The sequence below is a fragment of the Gracilinanus agilis genome, chromosome 4 (genome assembly GCF_016433145.1).
Source record: "Gracilinanus agilis isolate LMUSP501 chromosome 4, AgileGrace, whole genome shotgun sequence".
NCBI classification, from domain to species: Eukaryota; Metazoa; Chordata; class Mammalia; order Didelphimorphia; family Didelphidae; genus Gracilinanus; species Gracilinanus agilis.
The window spans coordinates 518,720,120-518,737,076 of NC_058133.1; the positions used below are offsets into that span (position 1 = coordinate 518,720,120).

At 37.1% G+C, this 16,957-nt stretch overlaps 1 pseudogene; it reads left to right on the top strand.

The window, feature by feature from the left end:
* LOC123244687 overlaps nucleotides 1-16,957 on the top strand; it is a 58,618-nt pseudogene that overhangs the window by 4,749 nt on the left and 36,912 nt on the right.

Sequence of the window (16,957 nt, forward strand, 5' to 3'; positions counted from 1 at the left end):
CAATCTGCTAGGTGTGAGGTGATACCTCAGAGTTATTTTGATTTGCTGTTCTGTAATTATTAGAGATTTAGAACACTTTCTCATGTGCTTATTGATACTTTTGATTGCTTTACCTGAAAATTGGCTATTCATGTCTCTTGCCCATTTATCAATTGGGGAATGGCTTGATTTTTTTATACAATTGCTTTAACTCCTTGTATATTTGATTAATTAGACCGCTGTCCAAGTTTTTCATTATAAAGATTTTTCCCCAATTTGTTGTTTCCTTCTGATTTTGACTACATTGTTTTTGTACAAAAGCTTTTTAGTTTAATATAATCAAAACCATTTAATTTACATTTTGTAATTTTCTCTAACTCTTGCTTGCTTTTAAAATCTTTCCTTTCCCAGAGATCTGACAAGTATACTATTCTGTGTTCACTTAACTTATTTATAGTTTCCCTCTTTATATTCAAGTCATTCACCTATTCTGAATTTATCTTGGTGTAGGGTGTGATGTGTTGATTTAAACCTAATCTCTCCCATATTGTTTTCCAAATGTCCCAGCAGTTTTTGTCAAATAGTGGATTCATGTCCCAAAAGTTGGGCTCTTGGGGTTTACCATACACTGTCTTGCTGATGTCATTTACCCCAAGTCTATTCCACTGATCCTCCCTTCTGTCTCTTAGCCAGTACCATATTGTTTTGATGAACAATGCTTTATAGTATAGTTTAATATCTGGTACTGCTAGGCCCCCTTCCTTCACATTTTTTTTCATTATTTCCCTTGATATTCTTGATCTTTTGTTATTCCAAATGAAATTTGTTATAGTTTTTCCTAATTCAGTAAAGAAGATTTGGGGTAGTTTGATAGGTATGGTGCTAAATAGGTTAATTAATTTGGGTAGAATCGTCATTTTTATTATGTTAGCTCTTCCTACCCATGAGCAATCAATGGCTTTCCAATTGTTTAGATCCAATTTTATTTGTTTGGAAAGTGTTTTATAGTTTTCGTATAATTGCTGTGTTTGTTTCGGTTGATAGATTCCCAAGTATTTTATATTGTCTAGCATGATTTTAAATGGTGTTTCTCTTTCTACCTCTTGCTGTTGTGATGTGTTGGAAATATATAGAAATGCTGATGACTTATGTGCATTTATTTTGTATCCTGCAACTTTGCTAAATGTGTTGATTATTTCTACAAGCTTCTTAGTTGATTCTCTAGGATTTTTTAAGTAGACCATCATATCATCTGCAAAGAGTGATGGCTTAGTCTCCTCATTGCCTATTTTGATACCTTCAATTTCTTTTTCTTCTCTAATTGCTACTGCTAGTGTTTCTAGTACTATGTTGAATAGAAGAGGTGATAATGGGCATCCTTGTTTCAGTCTTGATCTTATTGGCAAGGCTTCTAATTTATCCCCATTGCATGTGATGTTTGTTGATGGTTTTAGGTATATACTGTTTATTATTTTTAAGAAACGTCCTTCTATTCCTATACTTTTCAATGTTTTCAATAGGAATGGATGCTGTATTTTGTCAAAGGCTTTTTCAGCATCTATTGAGATAATCATGTGATTTTTGTTTGTTAGACTGTTGATATGGTCAATTATGTGGATGGTTTTCCTACTGTTGAACCATCCTTGCATTCCTGGTATAAATCCCACCTGATTATGGTGGATGATCTTCTTAATTACTTGCTGGAGTCTCTTTGTTAGTATTCTATTTAAGATTTTTGCATCTATGTTCATTAGGGAGATTGGTCTGTAGTTTTCTTTCTCTGTTTTTGATCTCCCTGGCTTTGGAATCAGTACCATATTTGTGTCATAAAAGGAATTTGGTAGGACTCTTTCTTTGCTTATCATATCAAATAATTTGTGTAGTATTGAAATTAGTTGCACTTTTAATGTCTGATAGAATTCACTTGTGAATCCATCAGGTCCTGGTGATTTTTTTCTTAGGGAGTTCTTTGATGGCTTGTTGAATTTCTTTTTCTGATATGGGATTATTTAGGTATTCTATTTCTTCTGCTGTTAATCTAGGCAGTTTATATTTTTGTAAATATTTGTCCATATCTCCTAAATTGTTATATTTATTGCCATATAATTGGGCAAAATACTTTTTAATGATTGCCTCAATTTCCCCTTCATTAGAGGTGAGGTCTCCCTTTTCATCTTTGATACTGTCAATTTGGTTTTCTCTTTCCTTGTTTTTATTAGATTGACAAGTACTTTGTCTATTTTATCTGTTTTTTTAAATACCAGCTTCTAGTCTTATTTATTAATTCAATAGATCTTTTACTTTTGATTTTATTAATTTCTCCCTTGATTTTTAGTATTTCTAATTTAGTTTTCATCTGGGGATTTTTAATTTGTTCGCTTTCTAATTTTTTGAGTTGCATGCCCAATTCATTAATCTCTGCCCTCCTTAATTTGTTAATATATGCACTCAAGGATATAAATTTCCCCCTGAGTACTGCCTTGGCTGCATTCCACAGAGTTTGGTAGGATGTCTCATCATTGTCATTCTCTTCAATGAAATTGTTGATTGTTTCTATGATTTCTTCTTTAACTGGATTGTTTTGCAGAATCATATTATTTAATTTCCAATTAGTTTTTGATTTGCCTGTCCAGGTGACCTTGCTAATTATTATTTTTATTGCATTATGATCTGAGAAGGTTACATTTATTATTTCTTCTCTTTTGCATTTGTTTGCAATGATTCTATGCCCTATAACATGGTCAATCTTTTTGAATGTACCATGTGCAGCTGAAAAGAAGGTGTATTCCCTTTTGTCCCTATTTATTTTTATCCACATATCAATTAAGTCTAATTTTCTAGGGCTTCATTCACTTCTCTTACCTCTTTCTTATTTATTTTTTGGTTTGATTTATCTAGATCTGAAAGAGGAATATTTAGATCTCCCACTATTATGGTTTTATTATCTATTTCCTTCTTTAGCTCTGCCAGTTTCTCCTTTATGAATTTGGATGCTATGCCACTTGGTGCATACATATTGAGCAATGTTATTTCCTCATTGTTTATACTTCCTTTAATCAGGATGTAATGACCTTCCCTGTCTTTTTTAATCATATCTGTTTTTACTTTGGCTTTGTCAGAAATTACAATTGCCACTCTTGCCTTCTTTTTCTCATTTAATGCCCAAAAGATTTTGCTCAATCCCTTACCTTAAATTTGTGTATGTCACCCGCCTCATAGGTGTTTCTTGTAGACAACATATGGTAGGATTTTGGTTTCTAATCCACTCTGCTATTTGCTTCCGTTTTATGAGCGAGTTCATCCCATTCACATTCAGAGTTATAATTGTCAGTTGTGTATTCACTGATATTTTTGTATCCTCCCCTATTCCTACCCCTTCTTCTTAAACTATTTCCTTTTAAACCAGTGGTTTGTTTTAAGCCGCTATACCTTCTACCCTCCCTTGATTAACTTCCCTTTCTACCCCCCTCCCTTATTATTCCCCCCTTTTTATTTTTAAAGGACTAATGAATTCCATCCCCCTTCTTTTCCCTTCCCTTTTTTGACCTCCCCACTCCCCTGATCCCTTTGGTTTATCCCTTCTGACTTTGTCAGTAGGGTTAGATAGAGTTTTATATCCCAGTGGATAATATAGGTACTCTTCCCTCTCTGGGTTAATTACACTGAGAGTAAGGTTTAATTATTACCTCTTAATGCTCTCTTCCTCTCCTTCTTATAATAGCATTTGTCCCCTCTCCTTCCCATGTCCTCTTTGTGTGTAATGGAATATCCTATTTTTCTTATTCACTCAAGTTTCTCTTGGTGTCCCCTTCTATTCACCCCCCTCTTTTCCACCCCCCCATATCATCTTAGACCATTTAGTATTCCACCCTCTCTCTATGAATTCTTCTTCTGATTACTATAATAGTGAATAGAGTTCACTACAGAGAATTATACATAACATTTCTCCATATAGTAATACAGATAATTAGATCTTACTGAGGCCCTTAAAAAGACAAATTTAAAAATTATGAGTTTTCTTTCTTTCCCCTCTGTTTGTTATTTACCTTTTCATGTTTCTCTTGATTTTTGTGGTTGAATATCAAACTTTCCATTTAATCCTAGTTTTTTCTGTGCTAATACTTGGAAATCTTCAATTTTGTTGAATGCCCATACTTTTCCCTGGAAGTATATTGTCAATTTTGATGGGTAATTGATTGGTGGTTGAAGGCCCAGCTCTTTTGCCTTTCTGAATATCATATTCCAAGCCTTGAGGTCTTTTAGCATGGAGGCTCCCAGATCCTGTGTGATCCTGATTGGTGCTCCTTGATATTTAAATTGTCTCTTTCTGGCTTCTTGTAAAATTTTTTCTTTTACTTGGAAGCTCTTGAATTTGGCTATTATATTCCTGGGCATTGTCTTTTCTGGGTCTGATGTAGAGGGTGATCTATGGATGCTTTCAATGTCTATATTGCCCTCTTGTTGTAGAACTTCAGGGCAATTTTGCTGAATAATTTCTTTTAGTATGGAGTCCAAATTTCTATTAATTTCTGCTTTTTCAGGGAGACCAATGATTTTCAAATTGTCTCTTTTAGACTGGTTTTCTTGGTCTGTCACTTTCTCATTGAGATATTTCATGTTTCCTTCTATTTTATCAGTCTTTTGACTTTGTTTTATTTGTTCTTGCTGTCTTGAGAGATCATTAGCTTCTAATTGCTCAATTCTAGCCTTTAGGCACTGGTTTTCCTTTTCAATCTGGTCATTTCTGGTGCTCAATTTGCTTATCAGTTCATTTGATTTCTGAGCCTCACTTTCCAATTGTAAAATTCTGCCTTTTAAACTGTCATTTTCTTGCGTGATTTCCTTTTGAGCTATTTCCCATTTCTCTAGCCAAATCTTTTCCAACTTTCTTGTCATCTCAGATTTCAACTCTTCAAGAGTTTGTGACCAGTTTTCATTATTTTGGGAGGGTCTGGATGGGATTGCTTGTGTTTTCTCCTCTTCTGTTTGCTCGGTTGTCTGGATTTTCTCTGTGTAAAAGTTGTGGAGTGTTAAAGATTACTTCTTGTTGTTGTTAATCTTTCTCTTTTTGCCTTCCTGATTCTGGGTTGTCATTATTGTTAGCCCAGCCTGTTTTCAGCTTTATCCTAGTGCTCAGGGTCTGTCTGTGCTCTTTAGGCTCCTGAGGTCTTAGTTCTGGTATTCTCAAGGTCAAGCCCTCTGGTGGACCCCCTTGCTTGATCCTCTGCTGGATTTCCTTTACAATTCTCAGGGCCCTGCTTCCACAGTCACATACCCGTCTGCACTGGTTCCCCACTCAGGGTTTCAGAGCCTTTGCTCACGCCTGCACCCACCTCCGCCCACACCTGCTGTCCATTTCCATGCTAAAAGTCCATGCGCATTCTTTAGCCTTTTGGGGTCCTAAGTCTTGCTGCTCTTAGGAACAGGCCTTGGAGCTGCCAATGACTCAATGGGTGCCACAAACTTGCTCTATATCTTTTGAGCTAGCTTTGGCATTGTAGGTGGAGTGTGTGTGTGGGGATGGGGAGGTTGCTCAGCCTGAGATTTAGTGAGAGCTGTTTCTCCCCTTTATAGCATGGAAATGCCCCAATACCACGTACCTTCCACCCTGCTCCCTGTTGTGGGGTCCCTCTGTTCTTCTGGATTTGTTTTTATGTCCCCTTGAGGAGTCCTGTATGTTTTGGTTAGGAGAGGTTAAGTCACTACTTTTTATTCCACCATCTTAACCCGGAACTACTACATATAGTATTGAAAATATTATATATAGCATTTTGAAAGTATAACATATAGTATGGAAACTATTACATGCAGCATTTGTAAGGTATTACAAATATAATTGAAAGTATTACATGAAGCATTTGTAAGGTATTACATACAATACAGAAAGTATTACATATAGCATTTGTAAAGTATGAAATATAGTATTGAAAGTAGTACATATAGCATTTCGAAAGTATTACATATATTATGGAAATTATTACATACAGCATTTGTAAGGTATTATATATGGTATTGAAAGTATTACATAAAGCATTTCTAATGTATTAGATATAGGATTGAAAGAATTACATAAAGCATTTGCAAAGTATTACATATGGGATTGAAAGTATTACATATAGCATTTCAAAAGAATTACATATATTATGGAATATATTCCATAATACATTTGTAAGCTATTACATATAGTATTGAAAGTATTATATATACCATTTCAAATGTATTACACATAGTATGGAAAGTACTACATATAGCAATTGTAAAGTATTATATATAGTATTGAAAGTATTACAAATAGCATTTCTAAAGTATTACATATAGTACTAAAAGTATTACATATAGCATTTGAAAATTATTAAAAATAGTATTGAAAGTATTACATATAGTATAGAAAGTATTACATATAGTATTGAAAGTATTACGTAAAGAATTTCAAAAGTATAACGTACAGTATTGAAATTATTACATATAGCATTTGTAACCTATTACATATAGTACTAAAAGTANTGGTATTGAAAGTATTACATATAGTATTGAAAGTATGACATATAGCATTTCAAAGGTATTACATATAGTATAGAAAGTATTACATAGTGCATTTTTAAGGAATTACACATAGTACTGAAAGTATTACATAGTTATTGAAATTATTACATATAGTATTGAAAGTGTGACATATTGCATTTCAAAAGTATTAAATATAGAATAGAAAGTATTACATAATGCATTTGTAAGATATTACACATAGTACTGAAAGTAGTACATAAAGTATTTGTAAAGTATTACATATATTACGGAAAGTATTGCATATAGCATTTGTAATATATTACATATGGTATTTAAAGTATTACCTCTAGCATTGAACGTATGACATATAGCATTACGAAAGTAGTCCATATAGTATAGAAAGTATTACATAATGCATTTTTAGGTATTACACATAGTACTGAAAATATTATATAAGGCATTTGTAAAGTATTACAAATATTACACTGTAGAGATTGAAATTAATATTAAATGCCTCCAAAGTATGATATTTATAAGGATTTTATTTAAAAGGCCCTAGGGAAGACCCTCACTCACCCTTCACAATGGTTCCTTCTCTCCAAAAAGTCTCGACAACATGCCCACTATTACCATATCAAAAACAGCCCACGAAACCCACAACCAATATGAAAAGGCTAAAGGCCTTATGTGTATGTTGAAAAGGAGTTTGGGTAATGTAGTTTTAACTCACAACCAATAGGAAAAGGCTTAAGGAATTATGGGTAATGTAGTTTTAAAGGGAGTACAAGGTATTTTCAACTTTATATTCCCCCCTGTGATCCTTTGGGAGACAAGTCTCCCCAATGGATCATGAAAACAATCAAACTAAGTTTACAATAATTCAGAGATAAAAGAGAAATAAAAGGGGGAAAGAAGAAAACCAATGTCTGATGCCTTGACAATAAGCCATTTAAGGGGCAGTCCCCTTTTTCTGGCATAAAGTGTCCTTTCAAAATAAATACATTCAATCCCCCAAAGTTAAAATTCGCCATGTCTCAAAATTCACTCTGGATCTCTTGCAGCAGTGTGTGGTCTCTGCATGCATCTTTATGGCGTCTTCTGGATTCTGGGAGGTAGTCTTCTGTTCTAAATTAGGGTCTAATTCAAGTCCAAATTTACAGAAGTAACATAGTCACCCAGAGGAGAACAACTTAAATTTTCCCCCTGAGGAAAATACGGGGATACACATGGGAATCACACAGGAATACATGGTCAAGGCATAAGGTATATGAATCAATTCTCAAACATCAAAAAGTCCAAAGAAAAAATTAAAAGGAAAAAAAAAGAAAAAGAAAGGAGAAGAAAAAAAATAACCTCTGAGGAAATTACAGGATTTTAAAAAAAAATGTGTGAAAGGGAAAAATTCTAGGAATAAGAAAAAGGAAAAAAAAATTCACTAATCAAAGCAGGTTTCTGTAGCAATCCATGTCCCATAAGTTTTTCAATGGCAATAACTCACTAACCCAATTTAGCAGCCTGGAGTACAGTAAGTTGTCACATCATAAAAGAAATGGAAAAACGAGACTAGATCTCAAGACAAATGAGAAATAGCATTTTCCAGTGCAATACTTTTCTTCACTTCAGATATAATGGAACCAGAACAATTGATGTTGAGTACTTGATATCAAGTGTGGTACAAGGAAGTCCTACGTCTTAACGTACGCTAAGCGTTGTCACCTCGAGTCTCACACAGGATCAAGTCTTTACATAGAATGTCATCAATCCCTGTAGGATTAGTTCAGTCTCTTTCTTTTATGTGCTCATTTGCACTTTGCAGGTCAAAAACTCTGTGCTCCTTTATGGTCCGATTTTCCTTGGATTAGACATAGTCATCGAGCAAAAGTCTCATAATAGTTAAATAACTAGTGGCAGGTTTCATATGCTAGGCAAATGGACATCTTAGCTTATTCTTATTGCAAAAATCAAAACAGTCAAGAGTCTATTCAATGCTGGTGACGTGCTCCAAATGTAAAAAAAATGAGGGAAAAGGAAAAAAATCAAATACTGTATTGCACATGTAGGAAGAAAAACCAAAAACAACAAAAAAAAATGTGTAGTTTTTACACAATCACAGAGGTAAAGAATAGAGGTTAATTTGTAAGAAATAAGATTCATTTCCTCCTTAACTTGCCATGATCCATAGTGTGAGTGCAAATGAGGTAGACAAAGTGATGTGGGTGCAAACGAGGCATACAGAGCAATAATACATTCGAGAAAGTGCAAAAGGAATGACAAAGAGCATAAAATGTTTTTGAAAGGCACATCAGGTCAATTAGGTCACTAATACAGATATTATGTTGTGAGGTAGTATATGCATCGTTCAAGTACAAGGATCAATCAAATAAAGTGCAACAAAATAGTGCAAAATCCAGCAATAGAGCATTCTCATCACAATAGGCAAATACAATCAATAGTCAAATATAATAGGTGCAGGTAATAATACTTAGTACAGAGAATTATTCATTATCAATAGGGGGTACTTGTTTCACATGACTGCAATGAATCCATGAGTCCCTCTCCCCAATTTTAATGGCTGTTGGTGTAGTTAATAGGATCTGGAATGGTCCATCATAAGCAGGTTCAGTTGACCCAGTACGTTTGAAATTCTTTATGTACACACTATCACCTGGGTTCAAATCATGAAGCAAGAAGTCTAAGGGGCCTGCTTGAACAGCAACTCCAGAGTCATGGAGTTCTCGCAATTTTGTTTGTAATTGTCTGATATAAGTGGCAATGGTTGTATCCCCTCCTAACAATGAAGTATAGGCAGGGTTGAATGGTTGTGCCTGAATAGGTGGATGTCCAAATAGCATCTCAAATGGTGAGACATGTAAATCGCCTCTGGATCTGCTTCTGAGATAAAATAAGGCCAGAGGTAGAATTTCAGGCCATTTCAAATGAGTCTCCGTGCATAATTTGCCAATCATAATTTTAAGTTCCTTATTCATCCTTTCAACTTGGCCAGAGCTCTGGGGATGATATGGTGTACAAAACTTAGGAGTTATCACCAAACATGAATAAATTAGTGATAAGACTGAGTCAGTAAAGTGAGTTCCTCTATCAGAATCAATATGTGCTGGCAGGCCAAAAAGAGGAATAATCTCTTTCAAAAGGATTTTGGCAACAAAAGCCGCTGTGGCCTGAGCCGTAGGAAAAGCTTCAGGCCACCTGGTCAGTTGATCGACTATGACCAGACAAAATTTATAGTGTCCAGCTTTTGGCATAGAGATAAAATCAATTTGCAAATGTTCAAATGGTGTGTAAGCTAGAGGATGTCCACCAAAAGCTTTTTCTCGAAAAGTGTGCTGATTAAAGGCCTGGCAGGTGGGACAAGCTGTACATATTTTGGAAGCAATTGTACTTATTCCAGGTGCTATCCATACGCTTTTAACAGAGTCTACAATCCTTGGGTGCCAAAATTACCATGTTTATGGATAGAATGACAGATTTGGTTATAGAAAGCCCTAGGGAGCAGGGGTTTGCCTTCAGATGACACCCATATTCCATTTATCTGTTTTGCTTTAAATCTCTGCTTCCATTTTCCCACTTCCTTGTCATTATAGGAAAGGGATAGATCCAAATTATCAATAATTGTTAGTGGCATAATTAACTCAGGTCCTTCTAAGGCTGCTAGTTTGGCTGCAGCATCTGCTCAATCATTTCCCCTGGAGACAGGGTCAGTGCCACCTGTGTGTGCAGAGCAGTGAATAACAGCTATGGCTTCAGGGAGTTGGATGGTAGAAAGAAGTTCAGTGATAAGGTCTGCATTGGCAATACACTTTCCAGCTGATGTTAAGAATCCCCTTTGAAGCCATAACATGCCAACAGCATGACATATGCCAAATGCATAACGGGAGTCTGTGTAAATTGTGACCCTTTTGTTCTGTGCAATGATACAAGCCTGTTTTAAAGCTGTGAGTTCTGCACCTTGTGCACTCACATGTGAGGGTAAAGAAGCTGACCATAGAGTCTCCAATTCTGTAACTACTGCAGCTCCTGTATAGTGCACACCCTCTCTCATAAAAGAAGAACCATCTATAAATAATATTAAATCTGGATTGTCCAAAGGGGTGTCCAGTAAATCATGTTATGATGGTAATTTGAGGAAAGGTGTTTGGGATAAGGGAATTTAAAGGAGGATGTTGGAGACTTGGTAAGTGGATAAACTACGCTACAGGTAGGCTGGGATTAAAGGAGATTCAGGGTATAATAGGACTGAAGTCAGGAGTATAACACAGAAGGGAAACAGAGATCTTTTTGGGAGAAGATAAGTTAAACTAAACAGACAAACACTGCAGGATTACAGACTGGGACTTAGACTCAAACACAAGCTGAGGGAAATAAACTAGACTGAAATTAACAAACAGGCTTTATTTAATTTCACAGGAAGGGACCTATTTTGAAGTAACACCTTCCTTCAAGATGGATGCCCCAGCTACCCTCTAAGCCCAGAGTATGTTGTCTCTTTCCCTCTTCTCCCCTCTTGATAACTAACAGACAAATTACACTAAATAGGACTATTGAAAACACAAAGGGTTTAATTGTTTGAAGAATGTTTGTTAGGAAGGTGGGTTAAAGGAAAGCCCTATCAGTTATCTCAGGAACCTCAGGTGGGGGAAGGGAAGTAAAGATGGAATCTGAGTAAGGACCTGCCTTACTCAGTTTTACAAATTGCTATCTAAAGGGAATTTATTTGATTTGATTAAATTATAGATAATGCTGCCAGTTAGACAACTCTTCACAGATTTAACTCCTCTCTAATTTCTCTCCTTATAAACTCCACAGCCACTAAGGTAAGGGAGGGAAGACAGGGTGGTATTAGGAAAGGAAGATATAAAGGATCTATCTAAAATAATAACTTCTTAAGTAAATATATCAATGCTAGGCTAAATTTCAATATTGAAGCTAGATAATCTAAGAGCTCGCTCATTGACTTCCTCCCTCCATGGAAGACCCAGTCAACTGCCCCTCTCCTCAAGATTCTAAAAGCCCAACTGATTTTGGAACTCAGCCAAAGCTAGAAAAACCATAACCCCCAATTCTGTATACTACAATCACTACGAGGTTTATCAACAGTGGACACCAAAGATGTACAATCATGTAAAGGTTCTTCAGAAATTGGTAAGTCAGGGAGCAAAGTCGCAGGATTAAGAGCTCCACAGCGTTTTAATGTGATATGTTCATTATTCAATAGGGTTATCTCATATCTTGTAATCCTTTGATCAGTAAATGCTTGAGTTCTATGTCTTAATAACAATGCCTCTACCTCGTGCGGGCACATTATGGTCAGAGGGCATCCTAATACCAAATCAGATTTTGTCACTAATAAAGCTGTGGCAGCTACTCCTCTAAAGCATGGTGATGCTCCTGCAGCTACTGGGTCCAGCTGGGCTGAATAATAGGCTACTGGGCGTTGATCAGGCCCCAAAATTTGAGTTAGAACACCTGAGGCTATTCCTTTCCTTTCATGGACATATAAAGTAAATGGTTTGTCATAATTCGGGATACCGAAAGCAGGGGCAGACAGGATAGCACATTTTAAATTTGAAAGAGCTATTCGATGTTCCTTTTCCAATTTAAGTGGTTTGGGGACTGTGTTTTTTGTGAGTGCTACAAGGGACTTAGTGATTTCTCCATAGCAGGGCATCTACTGCTGACAAAATCCTGTTGCTCCAAGTATTGCCCTCAATTGTTTTTTAGTGGTAGGATCACTTAAGTTTTGGATACTTTCAATACATTGTGGAGAAATTAAATGGGACCCAGCAGTTAAAATAAATCATAAATATTGCACTTTTGGAAGACACCACTGAACCTTTTCTTTTGAGATTTTGTGGCCTCTTTTATGTAATTCTAAAAGAAGATGTTTACTATGTTCTTGACATGTTGTGGCATCTGGTGAGGCCAAGAGTAAATCATCTACATATTTAATTAACTTGCTGTTTTTAAATATAATATTGTCTGTGTCTTGGCTCAAAATCTGTGCAAAAAGTGTTGGGCTTTCGACATACCCTTGGGGTAAACATGCCCATGTCCCCTAGAAACCTTTCCAGGTGAAAGCAAAGATATGTCTGGAGTCCTCATGTATAGGTATGGAAAAGAAGGCTGAGCACAAGTCTATTACTGTAAAGTATATAGCTGTGTTGGGGCAGCTGGGTGGCTCAGTGGATTGAGAGCCAGGCCTAGAGACTGGAGGTCCTAGGTTCAAGTCCGTCCTCTGACACTTCCAGCTGTGTGACCTTGGGCAAGTCACTTGACCCCTATTGCCCACCCTTACCACTCCTGGACCAAGGACGGTCCCTAGCCCAGATGAAAAAAGGAGGAGGGTTGGGCGTGGGGCTAGCAACCCCACCCTGTAAAAACTACATCTGCTAAAGAAACTGCAACCTAAAGTAGGAGCAGCTGGGTTAGCTCAGTGGATTGAGAGCCAGGCCTAGAGACGAAAGGTCCTAGGTTCAAGTCCGGGCTCAGACACTTCCCAGCTGGGTGACCCTGAGCGACTGTCCCATTGCCTACTGGTTGTGGCCCTATGCTCCTAGAATGGAGTCCCAGGATAAAAAAAAATGTAGCTGTGCTAGGAATAGAAGAAATGATAGTATTTATATTGGAGACTACAGGGTGTCTCTTTATAACATGATTGTTCACTGCCCTTAAGTTCTGGACAAATCGATAGAGATGCTTGCCATCAGGCCCCAATTTTGGCTTTTTAACAGGCAGGATTGGAGTATTGTATTCAGATTTACTGGGAATTATGATGCCTTGGTCAATTAGTGAATTTATCACTGGGGTAATGCCCTCTATTGCCTCCTTTGAGAGAGGATACTGAGGAATGGAAGGAGGTGGGCTAGATTTTGTTTTAATTTGGACAGGGACAGCTGATTTAAGTATGCCAATATCAGAAGGTGATATGGCCCAGAGAGACTCAGGTATATCTGTTGGGATTTCAAAAGTAGGAGACCCCTGTATCTCATGACTATCTGAAAGGAGCACAGGGAGAAAAAAGATTCCTCAGGCAATTCCAGTGACATAGAGCCATCTGGAGAGCAATTTATTGTGGCTCTAAGCTTGCATAAAAGATCTCTCCCCAGCAGGTTTATAGGGGAGCCAGGCATCAATAGGAAGGAGTGCTCCACATTTAGGGGCCCTGCGGCTACTGTTCTAGGGGAGAGCTTTGGTACCATTTGGGGTTCTCCTGATACCCCAATACACTTATTGCTCCTATGGAATTGCAATATGGGTCTGGTGTACTCTTCAATACAGATCTGGAAGCTCCAGTGTCCACAAGACAGTCATAATAGGCATTACCAACCTTTAATGTTACATAAGGCTTGTCAGTATGGGGGGGGGCAGTGGATGGGGACAAGAGGTAGTAAGGCATCAGGGTCTGGAAAATCAAAGGTTGTATCCTTTGATCCCTGTGCCTCAACCCCCCCCCCCCGTACACCTTCATAATCTTTGGGTGGGCCCATGGGCGCCTCCTTGAGGGGCAGTAGCAGCCTGGGTGGTTTGGGGCTGACCTCCACTCAAGATATGCTGCTCTGGAGTCATTTGGTATGAGTTATCAATTGTCTGATCCATATATCTAGATTTGTTACTAGTCCTAAAGTCACAATCCCTGAAATCATTGTTTCCATAATCGTTATTATTTCTATAATTTCTATAATCATTATCTCTATAATTTCTATAATCGTTATTTCTATAATTATAATTATTTCTAAAGTTGTAATTTCTGAAGTTATTATTTCTAGATGCCTGATCCCAAGTTCTACAGTTCATCAATATATGACCCCTTCTTCCACAAAATTGGCATATGAGGGGCTGAAATTTAGATTCATGGAGAGGGGCAATTGCCATTGGTTTAGTAACAGACTCTTGTAGTCGTTTTTCAGCTCTATCGCTTACAACAGAGTCAGTCAAGGAGTCTAGTCTCTTATTAAAAATGTCCATATTCTTTTTAAATATGTCCAATAAACTATTACTCTCTTCTTGTTTCTCTTTATGGTTGTTAAAGACATAAACAGCAGTTCTCCTTAACTCATCAAGGTCCATTTCTGGCCATGTAGGGCAATTTGTTTTAAAATGATCTACAATCTCTTTACGAGAGTTATGGACAAATTGTCCCTTTATTTGCCTTACATCCTTTTCAACAGAAAGGTCAAGTTCCATGTATCTATTTCCCAGTTCAATGATCCTGTCCATGAATTGGGAGAGTGTCTTATCATCAAATTGTGTAATGCTTTTGAATTTGGGCCAGGCCTGAGGTTTCTCAGCACATGCTCGCATTGCTTTTAGAAGAGCACCCCTAGCGAGATGTAAGTCTAAGCAGTCTTTGTGATCGTTATACTGCCAGTTAGGATCTTCAGATGGCCAGCGTACTGCATTACATCCTCGAGGTTTGTTAGCATAGGCAAAAATTTTAGTCCTCTCCTGTTCTCTTAGGAGAGTCTGGAACAATTTTTCTGAGTCTTTATACGTGGGCTCATAATCATAGAAAATATCCTCAAATTTTTTTATTACCATTAAAGGTTCTTCTGTGAAGGATGGGCAGTTTTATTTGAAATCTTTTATGTCCTGGCTCGTGAAAGGCTTATATTGTTTCAATGTGACCACATCCCCATCAGTGCTATTGTGGACACTTCCAGTAAGGGGAAAAAAGCCTGCATAGGAATCATTTACTGACTGTGGGTAGGCCATGTTAGCCAGAAGTTGCAGAGCATGAGCAAATTGGTTTAGAGTGCGAGAAAAGAGTTTCTGTAACTGAGATATAGTAGAGGGACCTGGTATTTCTATGTTAGAGGAAACAGGTATGCAAAAATCAGGCCTGTTTTGGGAAGAATCTTCTTCTTTCATTTTAGCTTATAAGTAATACACTATCTGGTTCATTTGAACTTGCATATTGGCTTGCATTCTCCTCATTTGTGACCATCCAACCCAGAATAGAAATAAACCTACAAGCCACATAGAAACAAGGAGGTAATCAAGAACTCTATAAGTTCCTAATTGGGCAAAAATTGCAAAGGTTTCTTGTAGGGTGGCATTTATACTGCTGAACATTGTGATAACAAAAAAAAGGAGATTAAAGGGAAGTGGAAAACAGAATAAGTTTTAATGTATATATTGATTTGTTTATTTATTTAATTTGGGGTTAGGGGCAAACTAAAGGGTATTGTATATTATTATTATTATTTTAATAGATTTGTTTTAAGAAATTAATTATAATTTATTCATGTATTTCAAATATTATAATTTGTTTATAGTATACAGTTTATGATTATATTAAATTTGTAAAAAAATTTTATATTAATTTAAAAATTTTTTAATTAAAAAAGAATTTTTAATGCCTTTATTTATTTTTATACTTATTTGGTGTTGTTGTTCAGCAGGAAGAAGGGGTTAGAAAACAGAGAAAAGGGGGAAAATAATTTTTTATTCTATTTTATTTTTATTTATTTTTTTATTGACCTCTAGTGGCCAAATGGTCACACTACAGTAGAGAAGGGTAGGAGTGGCAAGCAAGGGACATGACTATGTTTGCCAGAAACCAAAATGGAGGATGTGGCTACAAAGTAGGGCAGATTCGCTTTAAAGCTTTCACAGTCAGAAGCTGGGGGTTGAAGTAATTATCTTGCTTATTTTTAAATCCCAGTTGGGCAGGGAAGCCAGAAAGCAGGCTGGGGTGGATGAAAAAAGGTCAGGATCTCCCCACACCCAGGCAAAAAGCCCAGTAGAAGTTAGGGGTGTTTGTAAGATAAAAGGGGCTAGAGGCTGCAGGGCATTTTGAAACTTACCAGTCACAGGCAGGTTGGCTGGAGGGTCTTCAGAAGGTCCGTAAGGCAGGAAAACCCAGTGGTAAATAAAGCAGCTTAAGTCTGGTGGGGCTGCCTCTTGTGGCTGAAAACAAAACCCCCTTGGCCAGGCAGTCAAGGGGTGGGAAAAGCACTTGGGAGGCACTGGGAGGCTACAGCGGTCTGAGGAACCAGCACAAGGGTGAAGCAGGTGAGGAAGACGTGTGAAAGACTCCTGGGTGGGAAAATGCACAGATTGAGGAAGAAAGAAAAATGAGAGGCCATCACTAAGCAAAAGCCTCAGAAAGATCTCCCACATGCAGAGGGTGGGGGGGTGGGGAGGCACAGCTGGGAACTATTTTACAGGGAGTTCGAAAATCCCTTCGTTACGTCGCCAACTGTAAAGATTGAAATTAATATTCAATGCCTCCAAAGTATGATATTTATAAGGATTTTATTTAAAAGGCCCTGGGGAAAACCTTCACATACTTCACCACAGTGCCTTCTCTCCAAAAAGCCTCCACAACATGCCGACCATTACCATATCAAAAACAGCCCGCAACACCCACAACCAATAGGAAAAAGCTAAAGGCCTTATGGGTATGGTGAAAAGGAGTTTGGGTAATGTAGTTTTAACTCACAACCAATAGGAA